This window comes from Bidens hawaiensis, unplaced genomic scaffold (genome assembly GCF_021521415.1).
Source record: "Bidens hawaiensis isolate Kalapana, Puna unplaced genomic scaffold, B.hawaiensis_p1.1 tig00025239_1, whole genome shotgun sequence".
Classification (NCBI taxonomy): Eukaryota; Viridiplantae; Streptophyta; class Magnoliopsida; order Asterales; family Asteraceae; genus Bidens; species Bidens hawaiensis.
This window is the reverse complement of record NW_027494030.1, coordinates 117,780-132,493: the sequence shown is the minus strand read 5'-3', so window position 1 is coordinate 132,493 and position 14,714 is coordinate 117,780. Positions and strand designations below refer to the sequence as shown.

The window sequence follows — 14,714 nt, the reverse complement described above, 5'->3', positions numbered from 1 at the left end:
AGTCCGGTTGATTATGCAGTTCAGTCTAGGTTCCTGCTAGATGATATATCTTCAATGTAATCTAAAGAAATACCTCTTTGTGCATTTATGTTTTAAAAAATAAAATCGTAGGATGCTGGTCCAGCTTTTGTTATCATCTTTTGTTATTTTTCATTTCATGTGTTTGTTAGCTAGCTTATAACTTTTAATTAATGGGAATAAGGATGCCTGTGTTTACATTGTTTTTGCATTTACGTTTAACGAAATGAAACATGTTTTTTCTCCAAATTCTTCGATGGGCCAAAAGTAATATTATTACCATTGCAAAGTTAACATAAACGAAGTATCGTCTTGCAAGTTGTCTTGTGCTGACCGTAAACACTTCTCGCTCTGTTTGTCTTATTTGCTTTGTTTTTACTCAACCTCCACTAAGATCTCTTGCATTGACCTACAGCGAACTACGATACAGTCACGAACTATACCATGTCATCGAATTTCTGCAGCATCTCCACCCCAAACCGAGCTCATACTGACCGAATCCGTGTTATGTCCCCGCCGCAACACGCGGGCACATCTACTAGTGTATATATATATATATAGATATATATGGGCGCCCAAGGGGCATTAAACCATAGGGGGGCGGGCTTCGAAGCCCCGTTTCTATGAGGCGATGATGTGGCACTATGGAGGGGCTTCGAAGCCTCCCACCATAGCAGATAGCCTAACAGGTCATTGCAAAAGAACTTAAAACATTTCACCTAAAAACATATGGATTGGGTCATTACTTAAAACACCACTTGAAAACCTACGGAGTAATTGCCATGCAATTAATAGTTTATAATATTTATGATATTTTAAGTTTTGATTGGATATATATATATATATATATATGATATTTCACACGAGGTGAGATTATATATATTACATTTACGGGAGTTGTTTGGCTTCAATAGTTGTCCATGATGCTTTAGCCATTGTACCTACATGTTTTACTTCCATGTGTCTCTCACCTTTCCACGTTGTTTCTTCCACTTCTACACATATCATCTCTTCAGCATCTACCACTGAAAAACAAAACATAAATCTGAGCAGAAGAACACCATATGAGTCATAGGGTTTAGTGTTTCATATTTCTTTTCTACCATCGTTACCGTCTCTCTGTCTCATTTTTACTTTCTCCACTGCCAAAAACTCCGGCCAAGCGTGCTTGGTTGTTTATGCTAAGGCAGAATGATTGTAGTAGCGATGTTTGGTTGTTTATGGCTTCAAGGTTGTGATCGGATATGTTATTGTTGCGGATATGAGGCAGTGGGATGGGTTTTCACGGCTAACCTACTACTGCCGGTTCCTTTTTGGAAACCCTAGGCAGCGGTGGTGGTACAGTTTTTGTGATCGGAACCTTCACCTTCACCCTTGCGTGTGTCAACGGTTGTTGTTATTGGCTGGTATGCTTTGTTAATGCCATGGTTTTTGAAAGTGATTCATCTGAGTATACATTATGCTTTATGTGTTGTACTTGAAATTGGTTAACTTTTACATCAATTGTTGATATCTTCGATGGGCAATAGTCCGTTGGTTGTTGTTCATTGTTGTTCGTATTTGTGGTTTCTTTGTTGCCAGCGAATTTTGGGTCGTGTATGGCAGCCGCGGATCTGCAACGTGTGGGGTTCAAGGTTATCATGAGTCGCGGATTGTTTATATGACTTTGATGCGCTGCTCTGATTACGGGTTGAAATGATGAGATTGCACTCATTTTAGTGGCGGATTCTGGTTGTTTATGGGTTGAAAGGTGTTCAAGGTTTCTATGATGGTGGTTTGCAACCAATCCGAGCACATCTGACATCTGATGTCACCGTTGCGGCTCCTTTCTTATGAGCTTTACTTTTCTTTACTATATGGAAGGTTGGTTATACTTTAGCGATTATAGTTAGTCTACTTATGTTGTTTGTACATTTTTTTTTTGCTATGATGACACTCTGTTATTTGGAATGGCAACGTATGTTGCAACCATAACGGAGATCTTAGCCTTCGTTTTGTACATTTAGTTCATTTGTGCTATGATGATGATTTGAAACCAAGCTGAGCACATCAAATGCTTCTAAATTCTTATCAAATGTTGAAGTGAAAAACGTATTATTTATCGATTTATGGCTGTCACACCCCGATTTAGGGCCTAGGTGTGACACCCATAGTTGGTACATGTTTTGAAAATATATCAGAGTTGCAGGTTATTATCGGAAGTCTTTGATTATAATAAAATATTAATTTATTTTGAAAATTCTTTTGGATAATAAATATCCAAGTATTTGGTTTACAAACCTTGTTTATTCTTGTTATAATATTTTATTTATTTAAAACTGAGCCATCACCATCTGCGAGCATTTAACTCCATAAATGACTCTTATGCCTTGCTATCTGTACTATGCTTGCTTACTTGTAATGTGGGGAAAAATACGTCAGCGATATGCTGGTGAATCGTTGACTCTAAAAGCATTTTAAATAACAATTATAATACAAATATAGTTTTCTTGACATTGCTCAGCAGAAATATTCCTATTTTCGGTATTGTCCACTACCATACACACACAAGTCTCCGAGCCACGTAGCCCATTCTGGAGAAATTATATATGACCATTAGCCCGCGGCCACGTAGCCTTTGACTGTATAGGCTTAACGGTTATGTTTGGATCCAGAAACATGTGTATTCGGTCTGAGTTGTTTTATTCTCTAATTTGTATTATAACGTTTTAGAGATCACGTAATCTCATGTAAACGTTTGACTGACTCTATAAGACAAACAACCTGTCCATCCTATAGAGTATAAATATGTTTTGACTGTTTGTAAAGGTTTTAACGTATTCACGTTATAAAAAGGTTGAACATATTCACCTGTGATTGTCTGTCTGAATGATTTGGTGATCTCGTTTAAAAAACCTTTCCCGATTGTGACTGATTGTTAACCTATAAACAAATAGGTTTGAATGATCACCTTGATGGTGTTTCTTGATTAGACTGCAGACTTTAAGTCTGGTTTTTAACCTTGATTAGGTTTGTGAATGTATTTCGAAATCATGATTGTATTTGGGTGACGTTTGGTATAGCATGCTTTGGCCTAATAGAGTCTATCACATTGGCAAATTTCTCAAGGTAAGTAAACGGGACCCGTGGTTGATTGGGATGTGTACGAATCACTTACCTTAGGCAAGAAGAGTCTACTAATGATATCCCCCTTCTAGTTACTACATGTCCGTCAAAATATAGTTTTGTATAACATTATATTTATAAACATATGCTTGATTGAAATCTGTTTGTGAATGCTTTTGAAAATACTTTCAAGGTTAAAGGCCATAGCCTTGACTGAGTTTAAGCTATTATAATATGATTAACAATAACTTAAACTTAGATTCTATCTTAGTGAATACTTGGAATACTTATGCTAAGGCAGAATGATTGCTTAGTTGGCAGAACTTCGCTCCTAACTCGCTTAATTGCTCTACAGCTCGTTATATCTCCAATACTTACACGAACTTCAAGAAAATGGACCTTGGAACTTCACGTCACTCGGGCACGTTCTCCAACACTAAGTGTGTGTGTGTGAATGTGATTGTGGCATGCATGGGGTTTAAACCCGTAGCCCCCTTTTATAGCAAAGTTTTGGAGACTGTCGCGTAGCGCGACGCCGCAATTGACAAGGTGATGCCACGTGTTGACACGTGGTTGGCCACGTGGCCCTGATTACTTAATGGGGTATCGCGTAGCATGATGCCCATCTGAATCCGGGTCGTCGCGTAGCGTGGCACCCCCTTTTTCTTGGCTTTCTGGGAATCTGCATCGCGTAGCGCGATGATCTTATTTATCTACCCATCGCGTAGCGCGATGGGTCTGAAAAATCCAATTTTTCATTTTCAATCCTTTAGGTTTCAGAATTGTCACCTTTGGCCCAAGATTGATCAGGGAATTCCCGAGATGTTACAATGGCTATGATGAAGTTTGGTTTTAGACGTGGCATTGTATGTTGCAGCCGTGATACGACCCATGCCTCAAGTTGACAATTTAATATTCGTTTATGGTATGTGATGATGCCTATGGCTATGATGATGTTCGGTTTACATTTTAGTCTTTTGACTCGAATTTGACCTTTGGAAGTATGATGGTTATGTTTGTGATTCCTCCTTTCACATCGATTTATGGCTACGATGATGTTTGTTTTTTTTTATATTGTAGGCTAGAAATAATGCAAGAGTCGTCTCTTTAGCAAGAAGTATGCATTTGTGTGTACAAACATTGTTGCTTTCAAGTTGTGAGCTTAATAAATTGATCTTTCATGAAAGTGGCCATTTAAAGGTATTATATTATAATTATGTATTTTACTTCATTGCAAACTTATTAATTCTCAATATTTGATGTTTACAGGCTGTGAATGTTGGACACAACGAAGTTGGTTAGAATACGTTTTTCTTTTTTAACGTAGGGCACTTTAGATGTTTTTTAAAGCTTTTTGAGTGCTACATAATTTGTGTAGGTTTCTTTACTTTTGATTTGGTAGTGTCAATTAGTTGAGAGCTACATAGAAACATTGAGCAAGCAATGTGAAACAATCAATCGTAAACTTTGAATGAAATTTCATTTTTGGATATGGTTTCACAACCCCGCAACGCGAGGTTTCGCAAAACTAGTTTCAATTGAAAACCTTATTGACTTGTAAGAACGTGAAAACGTAATGAGTGGACAGAATTAAAACACATAATTATTCTTTTAAATAGTTAGAAGGGTAATTGTGTCAATTATTTATTTTTCTTTCTTTATTATAACTAATTAATTAATATTTTTCTCATTGTTTGACTTTCAAAAAGACAAAAATCATTACAAGAATTAATTTAATTTTCACTTTACAAAATGCATTCAAGGATGATAGAAGTCTAATTTTCATTTTGCAAAAATAAATGGTTTTGACTTTCAAAATCTTCACTCCAAATTCGTTTAATCTTTTAATATAGTTTGATTTTGATTTTGATTTTGATTTTTATTCTTACTCTATTATTTTATCTGCATCAATTTTAGTTTGGTTTTTTAATGGCATACATGTTCAAGTTATATTTTTTTAACGAACCCTTTTATCTTGATAAATAAATATATTATATTATTTTACTTATTTATCACTATGTTAGATTTAGAGCTTGATGCTTTATTCAATTTTATTTAGAAAACACTTTTTAAAATTTTTCAACAAAAATATAAACAACTAATTAAAAGTTTGATGATGGTCTTTTATATATAATTCGTTTTATGTAAATACAATTTTACACATATTTTACGTGGATTACAAATATGCAATACCATATTTTCATATATGTAATCGATTATAATTTAAGTGGATTACATCAAACATATTTTCATATATGTAATCGATTATAATTTAAGTGGATTACATCAAACTCATGTAAATTACCTTGTGTAATATGCATTACGTAAATGTAAATATGATATTACACATGTTACGTGGATTACATATATGCAGTGTTGCAAAAATCAGAATATTACAAACATTTAAGGGTCTATTACACATAAAATTGTTTATAAATGTTTATTACAATTCTAGTGTGATAAGATATTTCATATATGTAATATTATTATATCACATTTATGTAATATTATGATATTTACATAAGTTACACAATCTTTTTTTGAAAGAAATATGACTTGTGCAAATGTTTTTCTATAACAAAATGTATCTTGTGTAGTTATCAAACGAAATGTAACTTGTGTAGTTAAAAAGAACGTAACTTACGTAAATGTTTTTTTAGTAAACAATTGCTATATGTATGTAATTATAAAACATATGATTCGCTTTAATAAATCAGTTTTTTTATATAAAAAGGTGATTTAGTTTAAAATAATAATTAAATATATATAAACAACGAAAGAAAATATGAATTGGTTTTTTTGTCTTTTCTTTTCATGCACTTTACTTAAAATACCATTTACCATTTAATAATACTGATTCTCTCGTTCTTTAATTTTTTATTATGGTTTAATTTACAACAAATTAGTTACATACTTAATGAAACATGTGGTTTATATTTGATTCTCAAATCTCTAACAACTAAAGAGGTTCTCAAATTATCCCTTCCCCATTTCACAAGTGTGTAAGGATATATATAAAGCTGTCCCTAACTTAAAAACCAATGGAGGATTGTCAGGCAATTAGTAGTTGGTCATCAGGCACAAGGTTAAGGTTATGAGTATACTGCCTGCCTAATGAACAATAATGGACAATGTTAAAGATTCAAGCAATTGCCATTGCAACCTTAACTAAAAAAAAGCACATTATCTAATACAAAAGCCTAAACAAAGCGTCCAGATCATGTCGGAACAACCATCAATAGCTTAAAGTACAAGCGCTAAATTGTGAATGTCTAAAAGAGAAAGGGCTAAACTGTCACTCTGAAAGCTAAAGGGTTAAACCATCAATTTTAGAAAGCTAAATGGCTAAAGTGTCAATAGTTGAAAGTTTAAGGGCTAAACTTTCAATATTTGATAGCTCTCAATAGCTGAAAGTTTAAGGGCTTAAACTATCAAGATCTAAAAGTACCACGGCTAAAGTGCCAATAGTTGAAAGTTCAAGGGCTAGACATTCATGTCTGAAAGAACGAACAAAATGGATTTTGATGTTCGTTTAAAAAGTAAACGTTTTACCCTAAACCATCTAAATATTGTAAGAATTAATATATTTATATATTCACCGTATGATCATTATAATCATTTATATAATAAATAGATCAAAATAATAAACAATTATACGTTATTATTATATTGTATTACCCTCATTAGCTAATAAAGGTCTTACCATGGGTGTATTTAAGGGAGACTAATTAATATCAAAGTGGTTACCCGAGACACATATACACAACACATAATTCGTAAACCTCTTCTCTCCCATGTTCGGTTCTCTCTCAAGAACCCTAATCCTCATCCTTAACAATAAATCCTAAAGGAGAACTCGATCAAGCTGACAATCATGTCTGGAGGTTTCTCATATGCTATGGCTGCTCTCCCTGCTATAAAAGGTACGCACATCTTATCAGCTTTATCATATCATCCATGTTTTCATAATCACCATGAGGAATTGATCAACATATGGTATCAAGAGAGATGTTGTTTAATCGGTTCTTCATGGTTTCCAATAAATATGGATTTAAACCGGAAGATATGAATCTAAAGTCTTGATAAACTCTAATTTTGGTTTTTATTATGCTTGTATTTATTGAAATCGGTTCTCATATAAAGTGTTTCAAAACAATACAACTGATTTTCACATTAAAAACCTGTTAACAATTATGTTTTCAGTGATATTCTTTGTGTTCATCATGGTTTTCTAAAAATTATGCATATTTTGGTTCAGAATTCGGATCATCTTTTTGTTATTCTTAAATTAAATGAATAAACAAATCTTCAATTTTTTTTTTGAGATTTGAATTATTAATGAAAATACAAATTTCGAAAATAACAAAGATTTGGAGATAAAACTGATCCCTAAGAATCTGGAACAAAAGCTTATCCCCTAATATAGTTTTTCGTTCAAACCGAGATCTAATAAACCGAAATCTCTGATTACACCGAGATCTCATTTAAAACCGAAATCTCGGTCAAAACAGAGATCTCAGTTCATAACTGAAAACTAAAGTTGACCGAAAACTAAAGTTGACCAAAAACTCGAGGTTGATCGAAAACCCTTAAACTGACCAAAAACTAAACAGGTTACTAAATATTTTTCTCGAGGCTCTTCCCCGAACCCCGTGTAGGGGCGCGCTACCCCGCACTCCTCGACGAACTCGCTGCGGAATTTTGATAACGTATCTTTAGTTTAAACATGGAGATAGTCAAATCAAAGTAAGATGCTCACACAACATTATTATTAAACATTATGAAAAACAACATTTATAACCCTAATAACTATAAAAGGTGGTGATGCTCAAGTAATCGACTCTACAAGAAACACCAGATGAACATTTAACGTGGAATGTTTTCTTCAAGCCCCATATATGTGGTATTGTAGCAAGATTCTGAGTTAATAGTATCTAATGGAACTTCGTAAAGATCAGATTGCTCAACTTCTATGGCTGAGCTTCTAGTCTCTTGATGTGTTTGTTGTTGAGTCCAAGGACGAGTTGTGAATTTTCTCAAGTTGTCTAATTCTGCTGCCACCTCTTTCATTGTAGGTCTATCACGACCCTCTGAATTAAGGCATCTCTTTACTAGATCGCCTACAAGTTGCAGTTGGTCAAGAGTGCATTCACGTAATATTCTAGGATCAACAATTTCAAATAGGCAATTTTCTTTAAGTGAATTGACAAAATATGTTGCTAAATTTTTATCGACATTCACTCTATCAACACCAATGGGCTTTTTTCCAGTTATGAGTTCAGCGAGGATCACTCCAAAGCTATACACATCGCTTTTTTCAGTTAGTTGGCTTGTGCTAAAGTACTCAGGATCTAAATACCCTAACGTACCTTGAATAAGAGTAGTTACTTGTTCATGATCTAATGGGATTAACCTTGATGCACCAAAATCTGAAATTTTTGCCGTGTAATTATCGTCTAGTAGTATGTTGCCAGACTTAACATCTCTGTGTATGATAGGCATAATAGTTTCTGAATGAAGGTATGCAAGTGCACTAGATGCTTCAGCGGCAACCCTTAACCGATGATCCCATGTCAGCCAATTCATTCCACCCAACCTGGAATGAATGTGATGATAGAGCGTGTTATTTGATATGTATTCATAAACTAGTATAGGGACTTCTTCTTCCAAACAACACCCTAAAAGCTTTACCACATTTCGATGGATGACTTGTGTAAGGATTAATAGTTCATTTATGAACGGTTGTGCTTGGCTCTCATCCAATATTTTGGACTTCTTTATGGCAACTACACGCATATCAGACAAAACTCCCTTGTACACAACACCAGAGGCACCTCGACCAATAATATTTTCTTGAGAATAATGATTAGTTGCTTTACGAAGTTGTGTAGTGGTAAATAACATCATTTCTTGATCAGATCCTTGTGAATTGATCTTTTGTTTAAGCAACATGCCGCCATTTTGCTCAAAGAACTTTTCCCGAAGCATCATTAGCTTCTTCCTCTTTAAAACAAAGAAAGTCCCTGATATGCCAGCAAATATTGCCAGCATGCCAAACACCATTGCTACATGTGAATTACAAATAAAGAACACTTCTATCAGTGGTTGTTGTGCTCTAGGTGAAAACATGTGTTTCGAAAACCGGAAGCAGTTGAAGAAAAATGGAATACACATATTTGCAAGTGCTTTACCTATACTGAACTTGATTGACGAAACTTTCGAGTCTTTAGAGTGTTGACAACCATTTACTATCTTTGCATCACCAGAAGATCCTGGCGGACAAGTACATTGGTAACTCCCTAGAGTATTTTTGCAATCGCCATAACAAGGATTGGTTTCTCGGTCCTGGCACTCATCGATGTCTAAAGAAAGAAATACCATAATTTGCAACATTCTGATATTTTTAACGATAACCGAAATTAAACAAAGATGAAGGGCTATGTATTGAGATCCAAGCTACACGTACTTGTGAACGAAAAAAAAAAAATAATAATAATAAGAACATGTACAGAGGGACTTGAAAAGATATATCTTACAAGAAGAAAATTCACTTGCACTACATCGGTCAGAATTAATAATCTATTAAGACTTGTGTGAGTAGATGAACACAAAAAGACCACAAGACATACAAGACTGACAATAACATTCACGGAGCCTCAACTATAAATTAGCAAATAACATCTATTTTGTTTACTTTTCAAAACCTCACATATCCAACTCTCCATTGTACACTCATAATAAAATACAAAGAGTTGAATTTGAGCCTGTAAAGTTGACGTTAAAGCCAAAAAAAAAAAAAGAAAGCTCATTGGTTTCCAAGTTTAACTGCCTATGGTTTATGAAGTCAAAACTATTAGGAGGCCGGAATGGATTGATATAATATACTTATTGACTTGTCAATTTGGCGTTGAGATGATGCACCAACAGATTATTTACCTTTTAATATTGTGAATTATACATATACTCTTGGTGCATATGAGCAATCTTATGTTATGAGGTTTAATTTTACATTTGGTTAAAACCTTAAGGAAAAATGATAATTTGCAATAAAACAAACATGTAAAACTTAGAAATAATTTATGTACCTTGGCAGCCAGGAGACAGGTAAGGGTTTCCTTCATAGCCATCTTTGCACACGCAACGGTATCCACCAGTTACTCTAGTAGAGTTAACACACTTGCTATTCGCTTGACATGCGAAACCATCGGCTGCTTGACAACTCAGATTGCCAATAGCCCATTCAAGCACAACTGAGACATTAGCCTCAATCCTTTCACGGAAAGAAGTGTCATTTAAATCTGTTGCACCATTAAACATGTGCACGTTCTTCTCAGCAAGAAACGCATATGTACATTGATTTAAAGGCTTCGTAAAGCCTACATCATCTGCATCAAGCAAGGAACTTAGCTGAGTTTGATAGTAGGTAATGTCTTGATCAATGGATGATTGACAACAACCATTGCCCGAACACTCGTCACCGTGGATTCTCCCTAAATCAGGGCAAAACACGACACAACCCGTAGATACGTTACTAGACGTTGACTCTGAGGTCATCCAAGCGTAATCATTGCAACCGAGAGCAATGAACTTATTTACCCGTGAGAAAGTATAGGGCGAATTCGTTAAATCTGGAGAGACACCAAACGAGTTGGAAGCAGTACCATTAGGCGAATAACATCTAGTAGCCACCATACTAGAAACCCGGAGTGTGGAATCAGATATGTTTTTAATTGGGGTGTAACCTGTATTTGTATTTTTAATTAAGGCCACGGGAGGATGTATCGAAGTGTTGCAGTAGATTTCAAACTCGTGGGCTATAGAACACGTTGAGTTGGTGTCGATACCAAAAGGATAGGGGACGATTAAGTCTCCACATCGGCTCTCGCAGCCTGGCTTCGCAATGTTAGTAGCAGTGATAAGAGTGTAAGTTTCAGATGTGAAGTTTGAATCAGATGCTGTGAAAGAGAACATTAGAAGTAGTACCCACATTGGAACATGGAATATTAGTTTCATGGTTGTGTTTTGTAGTTACAACCAAACTACTTTTGATATTGTTAATAGAGTAAATCCAACTGATTTATAGTATGAATTGATGCATGAAATAATACTTATGAAAAGGTCAATCGTTCAAATTGTAATTAAGTAATTCATTAGTTGTTATATATCAAGTGTTCTGGCAGGGTTAACTGGTGTAGCATGTATCATGTATATGCCACAATATCCAATATTTAAACAAGTTAACCTTACAAAAATAATAGAAAAAAGCACGTCATTTTAAAAAATGACCGACCTTGTTAATTACACAATATTATAGACACCACCATTCACATCTACTTTGTCATGCTAATTAAGTAAACAACAAATGAGTAAAAATAACTTTTCGTCTACTTCATTTGTTGTTTTGACTTTTATTTTTAATTTTCTTTTTATAAAGTGTGTATTGCGAAAGCGGGAGGCAATCAGATATAGAAACGTGAGGTGGGCGGGTGAGATGAATTGCATAATAAGAAATAAAGTTTTTCTTTTTGTGCAAAAGTTGAGAGGGTATCTATATCATGGATATATAAGACGAGTAAAGATAAATTGAGATGGTTTGGGTATTTCAAGAGTTGGCAGGTGACAACTCTAGTGGAGGGAAGGAGGAGCAAAATCCAATCCAAACCGGCATGAGATGAATAAATTAGGTCAATATTTTACCTAAAGATTTTAAATTTCTGTTTTATTTTTCAATAGATAAAAAAATGTCTCCACATGATATATAGAGACAATTACACTTAAAAGGAAAGGAGAATATTACTCCTCAAAATATGGGCTAAAAAGATGCATAACGATCTGGTCAAATAATTGAGAGAATCACTAAAATATGGTGGTTTCCATTACTTCCTCTCAAGTTGGTGTGTGAAGATCTCGAACACCCATCTTGTCAAGTAGAAACCGAAATTGTTGAGTTCCCAAAGCTTTAGTAAATAAGTCGGCAATCTGTGATTTGGTGTCGATGTACAGAGGATTGATTTCTCGTGACTCTACTCTCTCCCTAACAAAATAGCAGTCCATTTCAACGTGTCTCGTGCGTTCATGAAACACGGGATTGTTTGCAATATGATGCGCGGCTTGATTATCACAAAATAGAGGGGTCGGACCACATTGAGCAATATCGAGTTCTTTCAAGAGCCATCTCATCCAAAGTATTTCACTTACTGTAGTAGCCATCGCTCGGTATTCCGCTTCTGCAGAAGAACGCAACACCACCGATTGTTTCTTGGACTTCCACGAAATTGGTGCACCACCCAAGAGTAGAAGATATCCTGTACGTGATCGTCTTGTGTATTAGCATCCCATCCAATCCGAATCACAATATGTGACAAGATTCGTTCCACCCTCCTTCGGTAGTAATATTCCTTGACCCGGGCTGGCTTTAAGATAGCGCAACACTCGGGTGGCTGCCTCCATGTGGGTTTGTCGTGGATCAGAGACAAATTGGCTCAACATGTTGACTGAGTAGGCGATATTCGGTCTTGTGGCTTGAAGGTATAAAAGTCGTCCCACAAGTCTTCTGTATTGGTTTTCATCCACTCGAGGCCCATCAATGTCTTTATCCAACTTCAAGTTTTGTTCCATTGGGAAAGTACTTGGACGACATCCGTGTAAGCCACAATCTTCCAAAATATCTAACGTGTACTTTCTTTGGCTCAACACGAGACCTTCTTTTGTTCGAGCCACTTCAATACCTAGGAAATTTAACTTAGTCAATTTTTTGTTTCTTTTTCTTTCCTTTGGAGTCGCCTAGACGCGAATTGAGTTTCTGGAGAGATTGAACCAAAAACCATTTGGTTTGCTTGGTCAATTGAACCCTTGAACACATGAAAAAAAACCTATATTTACAAACGATATACAATAAACCTAAAAACTAACAATTAAAGATGATTAACACAAACTAAAGTCTAATGGCAGTTTATAAGTGTGATTATAACAACATATTTGAAGATCTGTTCTTAGATCTGGCCGATGGTTCATATGAACCGCCGCCTCGATCTTCGCGAAACCAGAAAACAAGAAGAACAGATGGTGAAGAATCATGTTTATGAAGTTATATCGAGGGTGTAGGATCTGGAATCATGATAAAAGACGATAATGGAGGCTGATTGATTGTGAATTTTGAAGAAGAAAACTAGGGTTTGTATTCAAAGTGTGAGAGAGAAGAGAGAGTGAATAGTAACAATTTTTGTGAATAATGAATGATAATTTAGGTTTCCCTTATATATAGGGTCAACCTATCTCACGATATGGTCAAAACATCGCGAGTAATCACTGAAAATACACTCTCGGTCCTCGGTCCCTTAAAAATTTGCATTTTCAAACCAAAAAAAAAAAAACATTTACCCACCGAATCCGAGCACTTGTTTATTTTTCTTTATTTTCTTTTGTCGGTCCGTTACTTGTTTAACATTTGCAATAGTTATCTCTTTAACAGAACAAAATAAAATAAAATGAAGTGAAATTTGATTTAAATTCCAAATAAAATTAAAAAAAATAAAAATGAAAATTAAGTGAAAAATTAAAAATAAAACATAAAATATTAAAACACTAAGTTAATTAATATATGAAAAATAAAAACAAAACATAAACAAAAATATTTTAAAAAAATATATTTAAAGTTAAAATTTAATTAATTTTCATTACTTCTTTTCTTTGATATATTTACAAAAAACGATCTCGACATGGAATCATATTGATTTGCAAAGCCCTAGATCACGTTTCTATTTTAATGTCATTGTGACACAAATTCATCATTGATTGTAAATATTGTCCACCTGTTTAACAAGTGTTTTTATGTTAATATGATACATTTAAGGTTCGATTAGGCACGATACTTATGTGGTCCCCACTTAATCAGACATGTTACTGATTCCATCATATATCGAGCCTAGTTTGTGTTGACATATCATCTCAACTTGGCTTAAACCTTTCTTAGTTGACCACAGTACCCTTATCAACATACTTGACACTTTTGTACATTGTGCACTTGACACTTTGTGCTTTGCACACTTGACTCGATATAGAAAAGTTAAAATAAAGCAGAAGTTCAGGCAATAACAATCAGGTCGGATAATACCATATTATCGCGCAGAGAAAGTCCAATGCTTGAACAAAAGAAATAAAATAAAACAAAGAAGAAGATTCAAGGCCTTAACAATCAGGTCGGATAATACCATATTATCGCGCAGGAGAAAGTCCAAGGCTTGAATCAAAATAAATGAAGAAATAAAGCAGAAGTTAAAATTCCTAAGACTGACTCTTTTTCTGACTCTTTTTCTTTAATTTTCTTTTTTCTTTCTTTTTCTTGACGCTTTACATGACTCTTTTCTTGACTTAAGTTAAAAAAATTTAAAATGACACTGATTTTCATAAGACAACTGTGATCAGGTAAAGAGAGGCTGGGGTATGACATGTGTAATTACATTTCTTCCTTTATTAATATGACTTAAACGGAATCATGCAACTGCTTTATAAACGTATAGCCACTAGTATCGGCAAAAGTTTAAGTTTATATCACCTAACACTTACTTGTTTGTCAATCCTATCTACACATC

The 14,714-nt window shown here is 34.6% G+C and overlaps 1 pseudogene; it reads right to left on the bottom strand.

The window, feature by feature from the left end:
* Window positions 1-7,989: 7,989 nt before the first annotated feature.
* On the bottom strand, window positions 7,990-11,136 carry LOC143571256 (wall-associated receptor kinase 2 pseudogene; annotated as a pseudogene).
* Window positions 11,137-14,714: the final 3,578 nt, after the last annotated feature.